General features: G+C 44.8%; 1 protein-coding gene across 6 annotated transcripts in view; it reads left to right on the top strand.

Annotated features, from left to right (window-relative positions):
- LOC137525225 (serine/threonine-protein kinase TAO3) overlaps positions 1-24,358 on the top strand; it is a 278,858-nt gene that overhangs the window by 101,083 nt on the left and 153,417 nt on the right. For 4 of the 6 annotated variants that reach the window (XM_068246237.1, XM_068246260.1, XM_068246217.1 and 1 more), the window contains one exon: positions 21,907-22,005. The gene's annotated coding sequence lies outside the window, so the exon portion shown is untranslated. Of the gene's footprint in view, positions 1-13,436; positions 13,601-13,712; positions 13,762-21,906; positions 22,006-24,358 lie in introns of those variants that run through there. The other 2 variants (XM_068246241.1, XM_068246250.1) reach the window with 2 other exon arrangements.

Raw genomic sequence — 24,358 nt, 5'->3', positions numbered from 1 at the left:
GTGTTCCCATCAGAAAAAAATCTTTGCAAGATGCTGGAGTTCAGCTCCATAGAAAAGACTGTGTAGAGTATGGCTCTCATACTACATGAAGGGTGGTAAGATTGGTCTGTGATCTTTCATTTTCCAAAGACTATAGTCTGTGTGTATGCACCTTAAGTTTGGTGAACTGGTATAATGTACTACAAGGGGAGGACACTGAAGGGAAATGGCAAACTTTTAAACTTATTCTCAATCAATATTGTAGTATGTATATCCCATATGGAAACAAAATGTCTAGGAATAAAAAAGGCCTCTATGGATGAATAGAAAGGTTAAAGATCAAATGAAGATGAAAAAGAATGCCTATAAGGTCCTAAAACAGGAGGGGATCGAGGCTGCACTAAGCAATTATAAGGAGTGCAATAAAAATTGTAAAAAAAAAAAATTATGCTGGCAAAGATCGAAGCTGAAAATCAAATCGCTAGGGATATCAAATCTAACCCAAAAAAGTTTTACAAGTACATCAACTCTAAAAAAAGAAAGGTTGACTGTATAGGACTCCTAAAGGATGAGGGTGGGAACTCAATGGTGGATGACCAAGGTAAGGCAGAGTTATTAAATGCTTTCTTTGCTTCTGTCTTCACAAAGAAAACCGCACTGTTGCAAATTACAGATGCAGAAGACTCTCAATCTTCTAACTGTAATATTAAATACTTAAAGGGAACCTTAACTGGTGGGGAAAAAAATTCACTCACCTGGGGGCTTTCCCGAGCCTCCTGCAGCCGTCCTGTGCCCGCGCCGGTCCTTCGGTGCCCTCCGGTCTCCCTCCGCAGCTAAGTTTCGTTTTCGGACGACTGCCAGTCGTCCTCGGGCAAAGCGTCCTCTTCTTCCGCATTCCCCGTCGTAAAGAGCCGTAAAACGCGTCCGCATGACGCAAAACGCGTCATGCGGACGCGGTTTATGGTTCCTTACGACGGGGAATGCGGAAGAAGAGGACGCTTTGCCCGACCAGTCGTCCGAAAACGAAACTTAGCCGCGGAGGGAGACCGGAGGGCACCGAAGGACCGTCGCGGGCACAGGACGGCTGCAGGAGGCTCGGGAAAGCCCCCAGGTAAGTGAATTTTTTTTCCCCACCAGTTAAGGTTCCCTTTAACGCAGGAAGAAGTGAAGGCAAGACTAAATAAATTTAAAAATAGACAAGGCACCTGGCCCGGATGGCATGCATCCTCGGGTCCTAGGGGAATTAAGTTTAGTTATAGCTAAACCCCTTTATCTTATCTTTTGTGACTCTCTTGCAACTGGCAGAGTCCCCGTGGATTGGCGTACAGCCCACGTTTTCCCATTATTTAAGAAGGGCAAAAAAATCAGATCCAGGAAATTATAGACCTGTAAGCTTAACATCAGTTGTATGCAAACTATTTGAGGGGTTACTAAGAGATAGTATACATGACTTCATAGTAGAAAATAATCTTATTTCTCAGCATCCACATGGGTTTACTAAAGACAGGTCCTGTTTGACTAACATGCTCAGCTTTTATGAGGTAGTGAATGCTAATATGGATATTGGGAATGCTGTAGATGTGATATACTTGGACTTTGCAAAGGCCTTCGACACTGTTCCCCACAGAAGTCTGGTGCAAAAGTTGAAGATGCAAGGACTGGCGAAGAGTTTGTGTGCATGGATAGGGAACTGGCTAATGGACAGAAAACAAAGAGTTGTGGTCAATGGATCGTACTCAAAATGAGACTGTTAGCAGTGGGGTCCCACAGGGGTCTGTACTGGGTCTAGTGCTCTTCAATTTATTTATTAATTACCTAGTAGATGCAGTAGTGAGCAATGTTGCTATTTTTGCAGATGATACAAAATTGTGCAGAATCATCAACTCTCAGGAAGATAGTGTCATATTGCAACAGGATCTGGATAGAATGGCTATATGGGCACATACATGGCAGATGAAATTCAATGTTAACAAATGTAAAGTCATGCATTTTGGTCGTACCAATGGTTTAGCACCATACAAAATAAATTGGGATACAGTTGGGGACATCAAACTTGGAGAAGGACTTAGGAGTACTCATCGACAACAAGTTAAATAATCGTACTCCATGCCAAGCCGCTGCAGCTAAAGCTAACAAAATTTTGGGATGCATTAAAAGGGAAATAAAAACTCGAGATGCTAGCATAATATTGTCCCTGTTTAACTCTCTAGTAAGGCCACATCTGGAATATGGAATTCAGTTCTGGGCACCACATTACAAAAAAGATATTGCAGTTTTAGAGCAGGTGCAGAGACTAGCAACAAAATTGATACGTGGGATGGAAGGTCTCGCTTACCAAGAAAGGTTAGATAAACTAGGTTTATTTAGTCTAGAGAAAAGACGCCTTAGAGGAGATCTAATTAACATGTATAAATACATCAGAGGGCAATATAATAGCTTGGCGGATGAGCTTTTTGTCCCTAGGCCTTCTCAAAGGACTAGAGGACATGATCTGCGCATGGAGGAAAAACGTTTTAGCCATTTATTTAGGAAAGGGTTCTTTACAGTAAGAGTGATTAAGATGTGAAATGCATTGCCATAGGAAGTCGTTATGGTAAACTCTATACCTGCATTTAAAGGGGGCTTAGATGCTTTCCTTGCGTTGAAAGACATCCATGGCTACAATTACTAGGTTATGCCTAATGATGTTGATCCAGGGATTTTATCTGATTGCCATCTGAAGTTGGGAAGGAATTTTTCCCTTTTAGGGCTAATTGGACCATGCCTTGTAGGGTTTTTTTCGCCTTCCTCTGGATCAACAGGGATATGTGAGGGAGCAGGCTGGAGTTGTACTTTGTTCTGGTTAAACTCGATGGACGTATGTCTTTTTTCAACCAAAATAACTATGTAACTATGTTAGTGTGGGTAAGGATCAAGTTGACTTAGTGTAGTATGCTTTTGAAATTTGACTAAAATAAAAAAAAAGAATTATGAGGTATTAACAAAACCCAGGTTACATAAATGCAATTACTATCGGCACATATGGGGAAACCCCTCGTCCTGCACTTGGGTTCTCTAGAAAAAAGGGAGGGGGAGACTGAAGGGTCTCAGTAGCTCTGGTACAATGGTGGATGCGTATTTAAATGTTTAAGAACATGGCGCATATGCAAATAACTTTTTCACCTGAGTTATCTCCTAGGAGATAATTATGATCTTCTACTCTTTTTAAACTAAATTTTCAGCATTTTACTATTGAAAAGGCACCCAAAAGTTGGTGAAAAGGTACTAATAAACTTATTTTGAGTATCTTTTAGCTTGCTGGTAGCTTAAGAGACATTTTATGACAAGTTGTGAAAATATCACCTAGGAGAAAACTCAAGACAAAAAGTTAATTGCATGTGGGCCCATGTGTAGAAAAGGTAAGAAATTGCTTGCCTATGAACAGATATCTAATCTAGACACACAACGAATTTCGTGGGATTCAGTACCCTCTTCCTTAGGCCAATAACCATGCCTGTATTGCAATCTTAATGGTGCTCAGAACACGTCATTATTATTTATTATATTTATAAAGCGCCAACATATTACGCAGCGCTGGACAATAAATATATACAAGGATGACAGACATAACAGGTTATACAACATAGAGCAAAGTTATACATGCAAATTGTACAAAATACATGATCATGCGATATGGGCTGGTTAGGTAGGCCCAGTAGTACAAGTACAGGCTGTCATAGGACAGGAGCACATGATCTTGTAGATTACACTAGGGAAAGGAGGACCCTGCCAGAGGCTTACAATCTAAAGGGTCGGGTGGAAACACTAGGTGGGGCTGTGAAATATTCAGTAGAGTTACTGTGTGGTAGGAGGTGGGTAGACCATCATAAAGAGGTGCGTTTTGAGGGCTTGCTTGAATGTGTTGAAAGAGGGAGCAAGTCTGATGGGTGGTGGAAGGGCGTTACAGAGGGTGGGTGCGGCTCTTGAGAAATCCTGCAGGCGGGCATGGGAGTGGGAGATGCGTGGGGTGGTGAGGCGAAGGTCGTTGGAGGATCAGCGGGGGCGACCTGGTGTATACCTGTGAACAAGCTCCGAGAAGTAGGTAGGGCAGGTTTTGTGCACAGATTTATACGCCAGGCATAGAATATTGAGTTATCCTGAAACTGATAGGGAGCCAGTGCAGGGATTCACAAAGGGGAGATGTGGATGCGGAGTGGTGCGAAGAATGGATGAGTCTTGCAGGCGCATTCATCACTGATTGAAGGAGGGCAGTACGTTTCAAGGGGAGGCCAGAAAGGAGGGAGTTACAGTAATCAAGGCGGGTGATGTTGAGGGCATGGATGAGCAGTTTGGTCGTGTCCGGGGTTAAGAAGGGTCGGATCTTGGAGATATTACGGAGGTGGAAATTGCAGGCTCTGGTGATGTTTTGGATGTGTGGGATGGAGAGGTCAGAGTCCAAGGTGACACCCAGACAGCGGGCCTGGGAGGTAGGGCGAATGGTTGTGTTGTTGATTGTGAGGTGGAAATCTGGGAGGGGTGCAGCAGCATGGGGTGGCAAGATCAGGAGCTCAGTTTTGTCTAGGTTAAGCTTCTGGAGCCTAGCAGACATCCAGGAGGAAATTGCTGAGAGACACGAGGAGACCTTGTTTATAGTGGTATGCAGGAGAACAGAGGCGCCAAGAGGATAAAAGGAAGCTAAATTAGCTTAAAAACCAAATTCTTGGTAAATAGAATATGGTAGTGGTGGACTTACCTCCTCCAAGTAGACACAGTAGACAGAGGCGAAACGTGTTGCATATTTGGAGTTCATAAATAAAATATATTGTGTGTCTACTTGGAGGAGGTAAGTCCACCTCTACCTCCTCTATTTACCAAGCTTCCTTTTATCCTCTTGACGCCTCTGTTCTCCTGCATAATATTGGGTCCACCCTGGGTGGAGGGTTGAACCCCCTTTTTGTCATCTACAGAGAGCAACTTCTTCCTGAGTGGGGTCAGGAAAAGCTCCCCACCTGCTTTCACAGTGGTTGCCGAATGGTAACCCTGGTTTGTGAGTATTAATATTGACTCTATCTAGTGACCATTTACCAGTACATATTACACTATTGGGGCTCTTGGTATTCCTTGTTTTTATTTTGTTTATAGTGGTGGATGAGATTCCACCCCCCCCTCCCCCCCCCCGATCTGATCTCCTCCCTAGGCTTCAAATACCACCTTTATGCTGATGACGCTCAGATTTACCTCCATACCCCCTATGGAGGTAAATCTGGGTGTCATCAGTATAAAAGTGGTATTTGAAGCCCAGGGAGGAGATAAGAATGCCAATTGAGGAAGTGTATATGGAGAAAAGCAGGGGACCCAGAACAGAGCCCCGGGGGACCCCGACTGAGAGAGGGGGCAGGGGTTGAGGAGGAGCCATTGAAGGAAGTTGTGAGGGAGCGATTGGATAGGTAGGAGGAGATCCAGGCCAAGGCAAGACCATGTATGCCGATAGACTGTAGTGATTAAAGGAGGAGGGGGTGGTCAACAGTGTCAAATGCTGCAGAGAGGTCAAGGAGGAGCAGGATGGAATAGCTGCCGTTGGCCCTGGCAAGGGTAAGGTCGTTGACCACCTTGGCGAGTGCTGTTTCAGTTTAGTGTGCAGGTAGGAATCCAGACCGTAGGGGGTCAAGTAGGGTATTGGTGTTGATGTTTTGGGTAATGCGTTTGTTGACTAGGAGTTCGAGGAGTTTAGAAGCATAGGGAAGGAGGGAGATTGGCCGGTAGTTTGAGGGTAGAGATGGGTCGAGTGAAGGTTTTTTTAGCAGGGGAAGTACAGTGGCCTGTTTAAATGCTTTGGGGAAGGTGCCTGTTGAAAGGGAGAGATTGAACAAGGAGGTGAAGACTGGAGTCAGGTCAGGGAAGTGGGGACGAAGAGTATTTGCGGGTACAGGATCGCAGGGGGGGGGGGGGGGGGAGCCGCTAGCAGCAGGCTGACTTCATCAATGGTGGCAGGAGCAAAGGAGGTGAGGGGTGGATGAGACAGGGGAGCAGCTGGGAGGGAAGGCAAGGGGACAATCTGAGAGGCGTTGGGAAGGGAGGGATGGAGGAGGAAAATTTCATTGCATATTGTTGCAATTTTAGTGGTGAAGTGGTTGGCAAAGTCGTTGGCTGAGAGGGAGGAGTTGGGTTGGGTTGAGGATGGAATTAAAGGTAGCAAAAAGCCGTCGAGGGTTGGAAGCTTGGGTTCCAATCAGTGCTGCAAAATACCTTTTGTTTAGCCTCAGAGAGGGCAGTGTGGAAGAGTAACAGTCGGGCTTTGCATGCTCCCCCATCTTGCTCCCGTGGCTGAGAGCTTTTTGTGCCTGTGCAGTACTATTGCGCAGACGCAAAAAGCTCCCGGCCACGGGAATGTGACAGGGGAGTGCGCACACCCAGCCTGTGCCTGCGCAGTATGCCCTGGGCCGAAGGAATTTGCGGAGGCTGCAGGCAGCGGAGGATGGAGACGTGGGAGTGAACTGCCCGGAGGGGGCTGGAGGAAGCCCCGGGTATGTATATATTCATATCCCCCGTCTCAGGTTTACTTTAATGTTTCCACAGTCCAGTTGGAGGAAGGGTGGAGTAAAGTGTGTGTGTGTGTGTGTGTGTGTGTGTGTGTGTGTGTGTGTTTTAGAGAAGGGAAGACTATGAAAGGGGGAGCAAATCCATGCAAAATGGATTTGCTAACAACCGTACATAAAGAAGTTTGAAAACCCAGATTTAACGATTGGTGTCAGCAAGAACAAATTTTCTGATTATTGGTGATCTGCAGTATCACCAATAATACAGATACTATACCTGATTATATGGTGATCTGCAGAATCACCAATAATGCTAGTATAGCAAGACACAGGACAACCAGATGATAGGTGTTTGGTGCAACAGTAATACAGATAGAGACACCAACTCCCCCAGAGAAGCTGGTAGAGGGAGATATCTCTATAGAACACAGGGATCAGCACTCCAGCAAGCTGAAGATGCAGATGAACTAGTTATCAGTCCACCCGATGAGTGGGTGGTGCACAGTAAGACAACGTATACTGATCACCCGTGGAGTGGGTGATTCAGACTGTACTGCAGCAGGTGATCACCTGAGGGGCAGGAGATCAAGACTGTACTGCAGCTCCTAATCACCTGAGGAGCAGGTGATGAGGACAGTACCGTAGTTTCTAGTCACCTGAGGAGCAGGTGATTAAGACTGTACTGCAGCTACTGGTCACCTGAGGAGCAGGTGATTACGCTGTACAGAGAATACCTCACCAGGGACTAGGCTCACTGGTGAGGGCAGGAGAGTCAGACAAGCAGATTCGGCAACAAACGGACAGATACGGTACAAAGACAGAAGGCTTAAATCAGAGTAGTGTTCAGGCTGAGTCGGCAACATGATCAGATAGGCAGAAGCACAGAATCAGTAAGCAGAAGAGTAGTCAAGGCTAGCAGAAGGTCATAACAAATAATATAATTCAATTAGTACTTTAGCTATCAACAGAATCTGACTAAGGCCACATACAGACATCAGACCATAGTCTTTGGAAAATGAAAGATCACAGACCAATCTTACCACCCTTCCTGTAGTATAAGAGCCATACTCTACACAGTCTTTTCTATGGAGCTGAACTCCACATCAGAAAAAAATCATTGCAAGATGCTGCACACACAGATGCTGTACAGACACAAAAGATCAGTATCTGCAAAAGATCTGTTCCTGCCAAAAATCCATTCCTACAAATTGCAATGATAGTCTATGAGATCTGCAGATCATCATACACACATGATTTAACTGACATTCATCTGCAGATCAGATCCACCAGGATGGATTTTCAGATCTGCAGATGAATGTCAGTTAAATCATGTGTGTATGATGATCTGCAGATCTCATAGACTATCATTGCAATTTGTAGGAATGGATTTTTGGCAGGAACAGATCTTTTGCAGATACTGATCTTTTGTGTCTGTACAGCATCTGTGTGTGCAGCATCTTGCAATGATTTTTTTCTGATGTGGAGTTCAGCTCCATAGAAAAGACTGTGTAGAGTATGGCTCTTATACTACAGGAAGGGTGGTAAGATTGGTCTGTGATCTTTCATTTTCCAAAGACTATGGTCTGATGTCTGTATGTGGCCTAAGTGTGGATCCCCAGCTCCTGCTGGTTCTAGCACACTTTGGGATCTGACTAAGGTCTGAGTGCTAACACGTAGCATTTGCAACAGCAGACGAGGAGCTACTGACAGGCAGGTCCTACATATACTGAGAGCACCCCACAGCGCCGCCCCAGTCACTCAGCCAATCAGGAACACTGCTGGAGTCAGCTGACCGGCCGATCGGCCGATATTCGCATAAAGGCCCTCAGTCTACAGGGAGTGCAGAATTATTAGGCAAATGAATATTTTGACCACATCATCCTCTTTATGCATGTTGTCTTACTCCAAGCTGTATAGGCTAGAAAGCCTACTACTAATTAAGCATATTAGGTGATGTGCATCTCTGTAATGAGAAGGGGTGTGATCTAATGACCTCAACACCCTATATCAGGTGTGCATAATTATTAGGCAACTTCCTTTCCTTTGGCAAAATGGGTCAAAAGAAGGACTTGACTGGCTCAGAAAAGTCAAAAATAGTGAGGTATCTTGCAAAGGGATGCAGCACTCTTAAAATTGCAAAGCTTCTGAAGTGTGATCATCGAACAATCAAGCGTTTCATTCAAAATAGTCAACAGGGTCGCAAGAAGCGTGTGGAAAAACCAAGGTGCAAAATAACTGCCCATGAACTGAGAAAAGTCAAGCGTGCAGCTGCCATGATGCCACTTGCCACCAGTTTGGCCATATTTCAGAGCTGCAATATCACTGGAGTGCCCAAAAGCACAAGGTGTGCAATACTCAGAGACATGGCCAAGGTAAGAAAGGCTGAAAGACGACCACCACTGAACAAGACACAAGCTGACACGTCAAGACTGGGCCAAGAAATATCTCAAGACTGATTTTTCTAAGGTTTTATGGACTGATGAAATGAGAGTGAGTCTTGATGGGCCAGATGGATGGGCCCGCGGCTGGATTGGTAAAGGGCAGAGAGCTCCAGTCCGACTCAGACGCCAGCAAGGTGGAGGTGGAGTACTGGTTTGGGCTGGTATCATCAAAGATGAGCTTGTGGGGCCTTTTTGAGTTGAGGATGGAGTCAAGCTCAACTCCCAGTCCTACTGCCAGTTTCTGGAAGACACCTTCTTCATGCAGTGGTACAGGAAGAAGTCTGCATCCTTCAAGAAAAACATGATTTTCATGCAGGACAATGCTCCATCACACGCGTCCAAGTACTCCACAGCGTGGCTGGCAAGAAAGTGTATAAAAGAAGAAAAACTAATGACATGGCCTCCTTGTTCACCAGATCTGAACCCCATTGAGAACCTGTGGTCCATCATAAAATGTGAGATTTACAAGGAGGGAAAACATTACATGTCTCTGAACAGTGTCTGGGAGGCTATGGTTGCTGCTGCACGCAATGTTGATGGTGAACAGATCAAAACACTGACAGAATCCATGGCTGGCAGGCTTTTGAGTGTCCTTGAAAAGAAAGGTGGCTATATTGGTCACTGATTTGTTTTTGTTTTGTTTTTGAATGTCAGAAATGTATATTTGTGAATGTTGAGATGTTATATTGGTTTCACCGGTAAAAATAAATAAATTGAAATGGGTATAGATTTGTTTTTTAAGTTAAGTTGCCTAATAATTATGCACAGTAATAGTCACCTGCACACACAGATATCCCCCTAAAATAGCTAAAACAAAAAACAAACTAAAAACTACTTTCAAAAATATTCAGCTTTGATATTAATGAGTTTTTTGGGTTCATTGAGAACATGGTTGTTGTTCAATAATAAAATTATTCCTCAAAAATACAACTTGCCTAATAATTCTGCACTCCCTGTATGTGCAACTGAAGGGCCAGGCAAAACTCCACCATGTAACTGCGCGGCGAAGGCCGCCGACTGAGACGTGGAGACAGCCGCCATGCAGCTCACCGCTGCGGCGGCATCTCCGCTATCTATTACACCAGAAAAGCCAATTGTAGAATATTGGTAAATTAACCGATATTCTACTGTTACACTGTAAATGATGGTACAATATAATTGACGTATTTTCTCCCAATATTTCTTTGCACGCCTATGTTGGGGCCAAAACTTCCACCTCTGCCCAAATTTCTTGCCTCTGCTAACAGTGGGGGTAAAGTGTACATTGTATTTTGACCAGAAGGGGGTGGGGGGAGAAAAAAAGGCTATGAAAGATATAGTAAATGCTCTGGCTAGAGAGTGTGTGTATTGGTGAACTATGTGAAACACTTATAGCATGTGTGTCGAACTCCAGTCCTCAAGGGCTGTATCCGTGCCAGAGTTTAGGATGGACTGAGTAATGGAGAAATGTGTTTACTTGATGAATCACACCTTTCCTGATTCAGTCCCATCAATTAATGTGAGCTGTGCCAAAAATGTCTGAGGACCTCGGCCCTTGAGGAATGGAGTTTGACATCCCTGACTTGTGGGATGCAACCCTTTACTCAGATGGGACTTGTTAAAAAGTGCAGTGAAGGTTCACCTAACCCAGATGAATACAAGATGATAAATGTCAATAAATAGTAGGAGGAAACATACAAAGCAAACAAATTCAAGATAGAAATAGAAGCCACCACAGTAATTAAAAAACACTGTCAAATGCAGCATCAGTGCCTTATGGCTGGTTTACACTAAATCAGTTGCTGTTGGCTATAAACACAACGCTGAACTTGAGAACAGCCCAGGCAAATTAAATTTTAAGGTTTCCCTATGGGTTAGTTTACATCTATGCATTTTAACTGAGAGCTTAGTCACAATGCACAGCTATGCAGTACATACAAAAGCACATGAAAATGCATAACTATTCAAAGAGCCGTGCAGAACAACTGATTAGCGAATTCATGAGTCTCTAGTTCTTTCAGGATAAACCAGCCCTTAGTGATAGCAGTAGCTCTGGATGTACTCCTGTCTATAACAGATAATTTCCCTCACCCCCCCCCCCCCCCCCCCAAACTGGTCATTATAAATTCAGGTAAATGTGTGAATTGGAAACCTGACTGCACTAAGAAACAGGTGGCATGTGTATCCTCTCTAAGCTGATTACCTAGGTGTCTTGGCTGTCATGAAAGCGGCATTCAATTAGAAATTGGGAAAAGTAGTGTCAGCAGAAGTTGTGCGGGGCCACCAAACACCAGGCTTGCTGTAAATAGTTGGTGTTCGGTGGACTGGAACACTGGGAAGTAGTTTGGGGCATCTCCAAAGCATATGACTCTATTGCCCATCACTTTGACATCTAGGACATTTAGGAATTATCTTTAATACCATTCAAAAAGTCTCTAAGGGGTAGAAGTATGGTAGAGAATATTTGTTTGCATACACTTTTGAGCAGCATTAGGGAAGATGAGGGAGATAGTCTGTAAAATATAAGACCATGTATCAGAAAGGATATTACAAATTACTTTCTTCCAATTTAATTTTTCTAATAACACGAAACTTATTTAAAGTTAAATGCAACAGGTCAAAATGAAACCTTTTTGGGTATCTATGTCTAATACCAAGGTAAGAATCTGGCATGTTGATTGTATCAGAATCAGAAATGGTTTATTTGCCAAGCAAGACTGGGTTGTGCCCGGAATTAGGTGTGGCACGTACAAGGCTCAGAATAGAAGTACACATAGGAATAAAGACATAAACAATAATACAGAAATAATAAACAGATACACTGTAACAGTTTTGACAAGATACATACCAGTGGTTCTGTGGACCAGGGGTCCCCAACCTCTTCCCATCCGGGGACCACTTCCTGACGCGGGTGTTGCAGGGGCGGCGGTGCGTCCTAGTGGACAGTGTCGTGTAGACAGTCTAAAAAGTCAGTAAACAGCCAGAGGCTGCAGCCCTTGTGGAGGCCACTTAAAGGGGGGAGGGTGTTGAGTGAGTTGAAAAGGTTGACAGGAGAGGGGTGCTGGTCTTTGTGCCCTCTTGTCACTGTACAGTCTCTTTCTGCATACAGCATTCTCTGGTAACCCTGTGCACATTCCCAGCCTTTTTGTACTTCTGTATACAAGCATGAATTCTCCAGTAAAACCTGCTCTATAGTAAAACAAAGGTTTATCTCAAAGTGTTGCAATTAAATTGTTGTAGCTTGACCATCTGTGCCAAAGTGAGTTTTTTTTTCTCTGGTACAATGTACATTACGTTGGGTAGGCTTTTACTTCCACTTGGTATCAGCAATGCCCAATGTGTTAACGCTTTACATAAAGTTTAGTAATAATAATAATGTGCACAATTGAAGAACAGCTAATAGACATAGTCTGGCTATGATCCTGTGGCACCCCTTAAATGCCTACTGCAATGAAAGCTATGCAAATGCTGTTTGGTATTTAGCTGAAGAATAATTCTGTATGTTGACAGGTCATATGGCCTTGGTTGGTCTTTTTAGTTTAGTTTCTTGAGGTGTGTTAATGCTCTACTAATAGAAGTCCTATGAAAGTAAATTAAATTCAAGTAGTTAGATGCAGCTCTACTAGTGTTAAAGCAGCAAAGTCAGCCATACTATACCAGGAAGAAAAAAAACCACATATTTAAGTCGATAACTACTTTTCTACTTGTATAACAGATGTATTGTATTGTCCACGTTTTTGATTTTAGTGAATTGTATATAGTAAATAAGAGAATTCTATTTCAGGCTTTTGCCATCTTAATTCCCTCTGACTAAAGCCAATCCTGATGTCATTTCCTACCTTACTTTTTTTTTCTCCTTTAAACTGCACTGTCATAGCTAGCTTGCTTTGTAAACACGAGTACAGCATAGATCGGATTTCAGCTTTACATTGAACTGCTCTCAGCCAATCAGTGAGGAGCAGGAATATGGAACGTTCATGACAAGCTTCCTTCTCTTCAGCAATATACCAAATCGAGCCACTGAGATAAGATTTATTACTGCAGAAACCTTTCTGAATAGATTGCAATGCAGGGTGAGGTTGCAGGCTGCATAATAAACACAGTGCAGTGGGTCACTGGAATTTGATTTTGTGGCTGACAATCCCTCTTTATAAGCATGGCATGCTAGCAGCATCTTATTTCTGTAAAAACACTTATTGCAGCCACCTAAATAGTCTGTCACGTGGAAAAACCCTAACCGATATGGCAGTTAAAGATTGATTAGTAGCGGTTACTGATTTCTGCCCTTTTCATGTGTAAATTTAGTTAATACATTATACCCAGTTTCACTGTATTAACACAATGTGAACTTTTTTTTTGTCATTTTAATGCATTTTGCCTGTGTCTGAACCCAGTCATAGAACCATGTTGAAGTAGACACTGTGATAGCACTCCGGGAAGGCAAGATAGTCCTTCCCTTTATGCTAATGATGAGCAGTAAGACTTTTTCAGAGAAGATTTGGGCGGCGGAGCAGAGCCCTTCCTGGTATTGCTGAACTATGGTACTGAGGGATTGCTGATAGACGTTTCTTCTGATCACCTCTATCTAAAGATTCATCACAACTGCCGGTGGAGGTGACCTCGTTCTTTACATTGAAGGCAGCATAAAGGAATGTGGAGTTCCTGTAGTCATATTTGTCACTTTCTGTAAGTTAGTTCACTTCTGCCTTGAGTGAATGTTCACATTTCCTGTCTCCACTAACTCATGGTGGTTGAAGTGCAGCATTCTTATCTCCGTCACATGCAGTGGGTGGGGAGCATCTGTACACATCAAAGTGCTACGTTCTCTCTGATCTGACACTAGACAGGTAAAATATTCTATGCACATGTCTTACATTTCTGCTTGTCGCACTTGCATACTTTCTTTTTGTTTCTTCTTTTCTTTAAAAGTGTGTGTGTGTGTGTAATATTTAATACGTAACTTCAAGGCACCGGTTACCTCCGATATTCCTACCATTTTATTGCAGGGCGCATTCTGACACATGTAATAACTAGTGTCACTTCAACCTGCTCACAGGAACAATGAAAGTTCATAGACTTTCCTTGGATGTACGCCATGGCAGTTCAGCCTGTTGCAGGATGACTGTGTTCTGCTGCAGCTTGTTGCAGGATGACTGCTGCTGCTGCTGCATCACCCTTAATGAAATCTTGCTAAAACTTCTTTGGAATTTTAAATGTGGCCAAGTGTGTAGCTTTATTATTTTTGAAGACTACTGTTCACTACTGAGTCTGCGTGGAAGATCAGGGTTTCAGTTGGACACCTGACGTGAGGGGTATATAGAAGCTGCCATATTTATTTCCTTTTTCAAAAAAATGCTGATTGGCTGGCTGTCCTGCTGATCCTCTGTCTCTAATAAGTTTAGCTGTAGACCCACAACAAGCATGCAGATCAGATGTTTGAATGAAGTTTTACTGGATTTGCTGCATGATTGCTTTTTTGGTGTGTGATTCAGACACTACTGATGTACGAAAGATCAGCAGGATTGCCAGGCAACTGGTATTTAAAAGAAAATCAATATGATAGCCTCTATATCCCTCTTACTTTAGCTGTCCTTTAATCTCCCTGGCTGTATGATTATTTCCGGATTTTATGGTTTAAAACCAATGCACTATTTTCACGACCTTATAGACCCTAAAACCAGGAAAAAAATCCTACCACAGTGAGATCTGCGAAAGTCCTGCACTTCACTTCCCTGGATCCAGCACTGCAATTCTCCCTCCGGATGGCACTGTACCCCTATAGTGAGATCTCTGTCTGTTTTCATGACTATAAACTGCGATCTCACACAAGGGATCAAGAGCCTCCAAGGTGTAACGATCGGTGAAGCACAGAGGGGATCTGATTACCGGTGATCTGCAGTATCACTGGAGATACAGATGTATACCAGATTAGAAGTGATCTGCAGTATCACTGATAATCCGATATACTAGCTAACCTCTGTTCACCTGAGTAGAGTGTAGTGTTTGGTGTAACAGTAACACTAGAGGACTAGGCCTCAGTGCAGCAAGGAGTACTGCACAGATTCCTTCCGCAGACCTGAGCTCTCCAAGACGGGAGGAGTCAGACTGACAGTAGGAAGGATTGTCTGAAAGTGACACTCAGGAGGAGATGTCACTGACAGGACGAGGAACCGCCTCCAAGGGTAAGGTCGGTTCTCGAGGTCGGACAAGCCAGGTCGTACACACACGGACAGATAAAGTACAGATTCAGAAGGCAGAGGCGGAGTCTAGGTACAGGCAGGGTTCGGCAACAGGGGATTAGAAATATCGAGGTACAAGATCAGGAGGCAGAAACGGAGTCTAAGGACGAGCCGGGGTTCGGCAACAGAGTATCAGAAATATCGAGGTATAAGGTCAGAGTTCAGGAGGATAGTCAGGCAGGCAAAGGGTCATAACAGATAATCACAATCAAACTAGTACTTTAGCTATCAACAGAATCTAGCTAAGTGTAGGATTACAGCTCCAGCTGGTCCCGGCACACTTGCGGATCTGACTACGGATCTGGGTGCTCCCACATATGTGATCGCAACGCCAGACAATAGGCAAGTGAACAACCCGTGGTATAAATACACAGGTATCCCCCCAGCACCTCCCTAAGTGCTGGGCCAATGATGAGTGGAGCCAGAGTCAGCTGAACAGCCTGGTAAGCTGACTCCTTTCTGGCTGCCATAAATTCCCTGCCTGAGTGCGCGCGCACGCGTCACTCTAACACTAGAGGGACTACGAGTCCCAGCCACAGCAGCCCCGGTCTGCGGTGTCTCCGCAGCGGGGGTATGTGCGCTAACCGCCGCGTCCAACGCGGCGGTTTCTCCGCGCTCCGCTGAGCCCTGCACGGAGACAGCCGCCTCATACCGAGAGGAGGCGGCTGCCTCTCCGTGTGCAGGCTCACTATGCGCGGAAAGAGCCGCCTGCCGCTGGCTCATGGCGGCGGCTCCTCCACGCTTTCTCACACAAGGACTGGAAGAAGAATGGCTGCCAGTAGGGGAGGTTAGTTAGAAGCACCGCCATGCTGCGTGGTCTGCATACCTCTTGGCGGCTTCCCCGAGTCAAAATGGCCACTAACTGTTCAATTTCAAGCGAAAAATCATTAGAGCGATCAGAAATTCTGATCCGTTTGGTTGTATATATATTTATACGATTATAAAAACAGGGTTTTGGTTGAATTTTAGGCCTCCAATTCTTAAGTCTTAACTCGCCAAAATAGATCAGAACAAAGGCCTGGTAGACATTCTGCATATAAATGAAAGAATGGAACACAAAATTGTTGAAATCATTGTTTATCAATAAACTGAAAGAATAGCAAAACTGTACAAATAAACCAGCAGATTATGCAGTATGTACAAATCTACACCTAATACACCTCCCGTGTGTGGTACAGTATATTTTAAAACCGTGAACGGCACACAGGCAACATCACAATTAGGGCAGTAGAATTGTGAATTCTCTGCCCTGATTGTGGTGTCGCCCTGTGTGCCATTTCTGGTTTTAAAGTGGATCCGAGATGAAAAAATAACTAAAGCAAGAAACTTGTCTATATATCTTTTATATAAAGTTTAGATGGTTTTCACAGTAAATCCAGCTGCAAACAGCTTCAACAGTAAATTATTATTTCTTACTGTGATACAATGAGTGCAGCCATGTTTTGCTTGTCATCACACATACACAGGCAAAGCTGCTCTGTATCTCCACCCCTCAGCCTGTGAACTCCACTCCCCTCTCCACCCCTTGCTTCTGAAATCACTGTAGCATAGCTAGTATAGTTGCCCCCCAGTATAGATAGTATAGCGAGTATAGTTGCCCCCCAGTATAGATAGTATAGCGAGTATAGTTGCCCCCCAGTATAGATAGTATAGCGAGTATAGTTGCCCCCCAGTTTAGATAGTATAGCTGGCTCCAGTATAGTTTCCATAGTCGGTATAGCTAGTATAGTTTCCCCAGTAAAGCAATACAATAGTTGAACCCCGTGTCTCTATCACTCCACCTCCCCCCCCCCCCCCCCCCCCGGAGGGCTGCCAATCGTCTCCCCTTCGGCGGCCGCTTTCCCTGTAACTGTCTCCCTCTTCCTCCGCTGCTAATCAGACTGCATGTCAGAGCGACCCACTGCGCCGCTATGACAGGACAGCGGGTCGCCTATCAGCGCGCATACAGGCAGTCTTCCTGTACACTCCCTGATTGGCGACCCGCTGTCCTGTCATAACTGCAGCGGGTCGCTCTGACATGCAGTCTGAGTAGCGGCGGAGGGAGAGGGAGACAGTTACCGGGGAATCGGCCGCCCGCCCAGCTGCCAGTGGACGCTGCCCATGCCCCCCCCTCGCACTGACTGAGGCTTCCTGCCTCCGCTCCAGCCCCACTGTGCACCTCCACCAATCAGCGCGCAGTGGGGCAGGCAAATTAAAATAAGACGTGCCTCCTCGTCAGGCTCAGCTCCCATGATTAATTGCAGCATGGGACTGAGCGCTGAGGCATTGAATGATTTGGGGGCAGGCCTCCTAAAGTTTATTAGTTTATTAAACTATTATAATAAGCATTTGGGGGAAGAATGCCCCAGAAACTATATGTAAGGGGCACAAAAATGAAAACGGCAAAAGTTTGCCTCGGATCCAGAGCAGCATCTTAGAGCAGTATCTTAGAGCAGCATACAGCACATGTCCTGGTTGGGGCATTTTCTGGGGGGAGTTGGTGGAATGTGTTCCGTGAAGTGATGGCCAGTGAGGCGCTCCGGGTTTACTACATAGGAGGCACGGCGCCCAACTCTGACATCTGCTGCAGTCTGATATTTCAGGCCGATGCACAGCCTCCAGATGAAGTCAGCGTGCGTTACTGGCCTGTCACTTCGCTGCTTGTGGAGGATGTAGGCGTTCCAGATGCTTTGCTCCAGGAGATGGCGGAAAATATATTTATTAAAAAAAAAAAAAATATATATATATATATATATATTCAGCTCTGTCCACACCACCCATGGTGCTGTCGTGGTCCACCGCAACCTGAAGTTTTTTTTACATTTTATTTTCCACCTCTCGTTCTGGCGATAAGTTGAGGTGTCGTGGACTGTGCTGCGGAGACGCACATCTTTTTTGTCACGCCAGCGGAGAGCTAACATTTTACCCTTTTTGCCAAGCAGCTATGTCCCCAGTTTTCAGCTCCTGCTTGGCAAATGCTTATGGCATCTCCCGCCTGTTAGGCCTAACGGTGCAGTAGGCATCAGTCTTTTACTTGATCAGAATCTCAGACAGTTCAGGGAAGCTGTAAAAATGTTTGTGGTGATGCAATAGCCTCGTCCAGTTAAGGCTCAACAAGGGACAGTACATACAATGTCACCATTACGTAGTCGCTGAACCTGGGGCAAAACTTGGTACCTTTTCCTGTATACAAAATAGTGTTCCAAATGTATTCAGTTCCACACTCGCATAGCATGTATGACTACGCTAAAGCGGGCCTGCTTGGATGCTATGTATTGGAGACAACTCAGCCTCACCATATAGGCCATCAGACTCTCGTCCACGCTTATGTCCCTCTATGGTACATAAGTGGTCCAGAAGTTGTCAACCACCATGTGATAGACTTGCCAGATTCTTTTAAGCTTTGGCGCAGGGTGAGTGAACCCCTCAAATGTGTCATTGTTGGAGAAATGTAAAAACTTCATAATCAAACTGAAGCAGTATTCCTACATCACCGTTCCAAAGAAAGGGGTTGCTATGATCTTATTGGTAGTCCAATACCATTTCTGCAGGGGCTTCCCCACCACTCCCTGCAGAATAGTAAGGCCCAAAAACAACCAAATGTCCTGTTTGGTGACCGGCTCCCATGTCCTGCTCCTCCAAAAACGCCCCTGTGGAGCAGCCAGTTGTTGGGGGGTATAGCTGTTAGTCTCCACTATCTTTTCAATAACCGCTTCTATAAAGAAGAGCTGCAGGTAGGCCAGGAGGTTGCACTCGCATGCTTTCTTCAGGCCAGGTTCCCCAGTAAAAGGGAAATGTGTGGGTGGAGGTAGAGCCTGAGAAAGATCTATGGGGCACCAAACATGGACATCACTGACCTCGGTGGTGATGGAGTACGTGTCGCTACCTGGGTCACCAGATCTCAACGTGCGTCACTGTTGCTTGAGTCCGCCAATGACTGCAGATCTCTGTCCTCCAACTCCACCAGCGCTTCCACAGTGAGATGCCTTCTGGAGGCTGATGCCATAGTAAATAACAGGGAGGCAGAGGTCATTGCAAACAGCAGGCAGAGTTGTCAAATCCAGGCAGAGGTCGGTACAGGCAGCAGGAAAAGAGTAGTCAAAATCCAAGCAATAATTGGCAACAATATATAAATCAAAATCCAGGCAAAAATCAGTGCAGGCAGAAGGCAGAGAGAATAGTAAAAGTCCAGGCAAAAATTGGTAACGGGCAGAAAAATAGCAGATAAGCAACTCGCAGATTACAGCTCAGCTGCAGCCAGGAAGCAAATGGCAACATTGCATTGGCTACAAACTCTCTTGTATCCAATACAATTCTATTTTGGGCCGATCAGTTGATTTTAATTTTATAGTTTTTCTCCCTCCCCCATGACCCCACGCTGCCCCGACGTAACGCCACTCCACAAACCTGATTGGCCGCTGGGTCCCTGGAACATCAGAGAGGGGGGAGAAGCCTGGGTCCCGCTGACAAGTGCTGATCGCATGCAGGACCCAGAAAGAGAGAGCACACAGAGGTTAGAGCCAGCCCGAAATTAGCTCTAGCTTACCGCTTCCAGAATGTGTCAATCAGCCCGAGCTCAGCTCGGGAATACGGCCAGGGGGGTTAAGATGACTGAGACCGTTCTGCACAGATTTCTAAAAACGCCAATATTTTGTCTCAGACATTCGTTATAAATGTACTCCTGACAATCTACCCTACACCATTAAATTTTCATAAAACTTGATCAGAAAAATCCAGCACCGCTGATTGACTTATCGAATAATAACGGGAAATCCGATCGGATTTCTTGCTCGAATAAAAAAAAAGCTTAAAATGTTTGGAAAATTCGATTATTTTATCGAATTGACATAAAATCGGATCATTTTATTGTAACGTGTGTGTGGTCACCTTTACAAAGATGAACAGCCTTTTGTGTGGCTTGGTCCCACCCGCAATTGTTGGCCTCCCACATTGTTTGTTTAACTTTCTAAATGCCAATAAGTACAATTTTAAAAACAAAATCACAGCCAGGTAAAAATGGTAGACTCTTTATATTCCAATCACTGTTTATATAGGAGTATAACTGGGATGGACAATTTAAACTAATTTTCATTTTGACCAACTTGAACTCTAGTAACTGAGCTATTCTTTATGATAACTGCTCTCTCATGCCCCCCCCCCCCCCCCTTCCATTTTCAGCTTGAGTGAGCGGGCTCCTAGGAATACATGGGGCTTTTCAACTTGTCTCTTGGTCTACAGCCGTCTGCTTCAGAGAAAGGTCTGGCAACACACCCAGGCCTCAGTTCATAAAGCATTACCGCATGCGGTAATGCTGAAAACAGAAGACTTTCCCGAGCACTAAGCAAAGTGTCAATTCATAAAGGCTGTTACCACATGAAAAACTGAAATTACCGAGCCGCGAGGAAAATTTACCGACTTGGCTGTAGTTAACTCCAACACATGTCAGTAAATTGTCAGCAAATGTCAATTCTTAAAGCCTTCAACAAGCGGTAAGCCAGAAGATAATTACCGACAGCTCTGGTTATATACACACACAGATGAGGAATGTATTTTCTCAGGGTGTGGAGAAGGCGATCTTGAGCAATGAGATGACCCTTCACTCGGCTTCCCTACTTGTTCACTACAACTGAATCATATTCAAAATGGGTGTCTCTTGGTTTTTCGCCTTCCTCTTGATTAACTGAGAAGTGTGAGTGTGCAGGCTAGTGCTGTACCTTGTTTGCTGACTGAACTGGGTGGGGAGAGAGTCTGGAGTATTTCACAACTTATGTTCTTCTGTAAAGGAGGTATTTGAAGGTGCCTTTCAGAATAATCGGTTAAAGAGGAACTGTAACGACAAAACGGCCCCTGGGGGGTACTCACCTCGGGTGGGGGAAGCCTCAGGATCCTAATGAGGCTTCCCACGCCGTCCTGCGTCCCTCGGGGGTCTCGCTGTAGCCCTCCGTACAGCCGTGACGCAATATTTAGCTTCCTGGCTCCTGCGCAGGCGCTCTGATGCCTCTCGGCGCCGAAGTAGGCGGAAATACCCGATCGCCGTCGGGTCTGCTCTACTGCGCAGGCGCAAGTTTCCGGCGCCTGCGCAGTAGAGCGGACCCGACGGAGATCGGGTATTTACGTCTATTTCCGTGCCGAAAGTCGCCACAGCGCCCCTGCTGGAGCCAGCAAAGGTAAATATTGAACTGACAGTCGGCACAGTCGCCGGCTGTTCGGAGGGCTGCGGCGAGACCCCCGTGGGACAGTGGACAGCGTGGGAAGCCTCATTAGGATCCGGAGGCTTCCCCCACCCGAGGTGAGTACCCCCCAGGGGAGGTTTTTGTTGTTAGAGTCTCTTTAACTAACTAGTTAATGCAAATATGTGTAGGGTTTTAAGTGGTTAAATAAAATGTTATAAAACGAGATCTGACTAAGGCCACTTTCATACGTGCAACTTATCAGCTGCTCTCCTGCATCGGCCGGGTGCTAGTTAGCGCTCTGTACCAGTGCTTTACAGCCCCCCCCCCCCCCCATATCATAGAGTCCGATCTGCCGCAGTCCTCTGCCTCCCTGTAACACTGCCGCTTGACATGCCTGGTGTTACTACCACTGCAATTCATGTGCATTTAAATTGCACTGGCGGGCGGCAGAAGGGAGACTGAACTGCTCGCCAAGCATGCAGTTCAGCTTCCTGTCTGAAAGAGGCCTAAATCATATCACTGTATTTCAGATCTGTACATTAATCATACAAGATATACAACCTTCATTTCTTACACTTTCTTTTTTTCTGCTATTTTTCAGCTCACGTGTCTGAACATCTAATCACATGATGACTGCAACTATGCCTCCGCTATGTTTATTATGAAATCCTGAGCATGGTTTGTGCAACGGGCATAACAAGTATGTACTATGTATGCTTCATTAATGAGAATATTCCTTTGTGTTTCATCCCTTGTTTCTCTGAATAATGTAATGTCTATGCTGTGACAGTTTCACTTTTTACATTGAAAGCAAGCCCTGATTTTGGGAAACGTCTCAGCTCTCCCTCCCATCCCAGTTTAATCCTCCAAACTAAACATTGGGAGAGATTTTATGTGGCTTCAAAATAGCAGCCAAATGAGAATTCCTTTATTTCACATATTTACATATACTGTATTATATGTGACTAAAGTAAGAGTGTCACACTAAGTATATAAAATCAGAGCTCTGAAATTGCTAGATTTGCTGAGAAGAAACATGACTCATTCATAGTGTTGTGTAACCAGAGAAGGAAAGGAGAAGTTTAGTGTTGCAGTTTGCATAAGGCATTTGTCGATGTTAGAAAAGGTGCATTAGGCAAGAGCTTTCTACTCCATCCTCTTTCATTTTTCTCTTTTTCCACTCCTGTCTAACCTGTAAAGGACCACTGTAGTGAGAGGGATATGTAGGCTGTCATATTTATTTGGTTTAAGCAATACCAGTTGCCTGGCAGCCCTGCTGATCTATTTGGTTGCAGTAGTGTCTGAATAACACCAGAAACAAGCATGCAGCTAATCTTGTCAGATCTGACAATATTGTCAGAAACCCCTGACCTGCTGCATGCTTGTTCAGGGTTTATGGTTGAAAGAATTAGAGGCAGAGGACCAACATGGCAGCCAGGCAACTGGTATTGCTTAAAAGGCAATAAATATGGCAGCTTCTGTATCCCTCTTACTTCAGTTGTCCTTTAAGGGCTGGTTCCCACTCGTGCGCTTTTGAAAAGCATTGTGACAAATTTATCCCTATCCCAATCAAGTCCACATTGTCCAGACTGTACTGCGCAGACGCAGTAGTTCTGCGCCTGCTCAGTACACTCCAGACAACATGGACTTGATAGCGGCGCAGGTGCAGTAGAGGACGACTTCGAAATCGGCCTCTGCATCGGCGGGGACCCCAGGCTGGGGGCTGGGAGTGGAGCTGTGGCACTGGACGTATCGGTGGCAAGGGGCTGGAGGAAGCCCTGGGTAAGTAGATCGGGGGGAAGTTTATTTTGGCTGAGGGATCCTTTTAAGGATAAAAAGGTCTTGTTAAAAAAAAAATTTAAGTGAACTATCTGCTCCACTAGTTCTTATGGGCTAATGGCTGCCTGCTTGTATGCAACCAATAGAAATGCATCCACTTTATTCATACTGACACTGAGTGCTAAAAAGCCATGCGTCCCCTTTAACTAAGGCCCATATCACACTGATGCAAGGCACAACACTTTTGTGGCTAATTTACCTAAAGATTTATCATTATTAGAAAGCTCTCCATGTTTTATTATTGGCTTTCCTAACTGCAGTAGAACTAATTTTCACCTTAAAGGTGACAAAAGACCCAGTTATTAAAATCCATGCTCTTATTTGGAGTATTGCTTTTAATAACTGATCAGTCTGTAGCCATGCTTTAGTCTCATACTGTGGGAGGTGAAACCTCTGACACCCAAAATGATTGATCATTGAGTCACAGTCCCTTGTTCTTTCCTGACATGGCTTCTGTAGTTGACTGCACTGCATGTTATCGCCTGATTTCTATTAAAGTTCCCCAGAAGGTTAAAGGCGTTCAAAAGTAAAAGTTGTTCAGACTCTTTGTACAAACGACAAAACATTTGAAATGCTAATTACAGCTAATTTAAATGTTGTTTGACTGGTCAATGGACTGGATAGAACAATGGTCCAGATCAAAAGACTGATCAAATGACTTGTTGTTTGAAAGTCTTTTACTTTGACACTAATAGACTTTCAAACAACAAGTCATTTGTACACATGTACGGACCTAACTGTCATTTGAACGACAATTAGTCCACGGATCCGCCAAGCAGATCAGTCAAATCAAGCTGTTAATGGAAACCAACATCCTCCTCTAGTGGTAGACAGGTCATGTGTATGCTCGGTGTGTATTCGACCCCACAAGTGGGGCTTGCACTCTTTAGCAGGTAGGCACTAGTCTGTTTTTAAGTAGCGCTGCTCATTTCCTTGCTATGTACAGTCAAAACTGCTGCTATCAGTCTAACGATCAAATGTACACACATCCAACTGTCGTTCAAACGACCATTTTGAACGACAAGTTTTGGTGTATGGGTATAACTAGAATACCTGGTGTCTAATGGCCCTCCCTCCCCCATACAGCATAACTGGTATCTAGTGGTCTCCCCTACCTCCCCCTTACAGGAGTCTAGTAATTACACCCTCCCATAGCGCATTTCCTTGATGTCAAGCAGCCTCCTTCCTTCTCCCCCTTCGTCTGCATCCCCTTG

Source organism: Hyperolius riggenbachi, chromosome 1 (assembly GCF_040937935.1).
Source record: "Hyperolius riggenbachi isolate aHypRig1 chromosome 1, aHypRig1.pri, whole genome shotgun sequence".
Classification (NCBI taxonomy): Eukaryota; Metazoa; Chordata; class Amphibia; order Anura; family Hyperoliidae; genus Hyperolius; species Hyperolius riggenbachi.
Note: the sequence above shows the minus strand (reverse complement) of the source record. Positions and strands in the feature narration are given on the sequence as shown.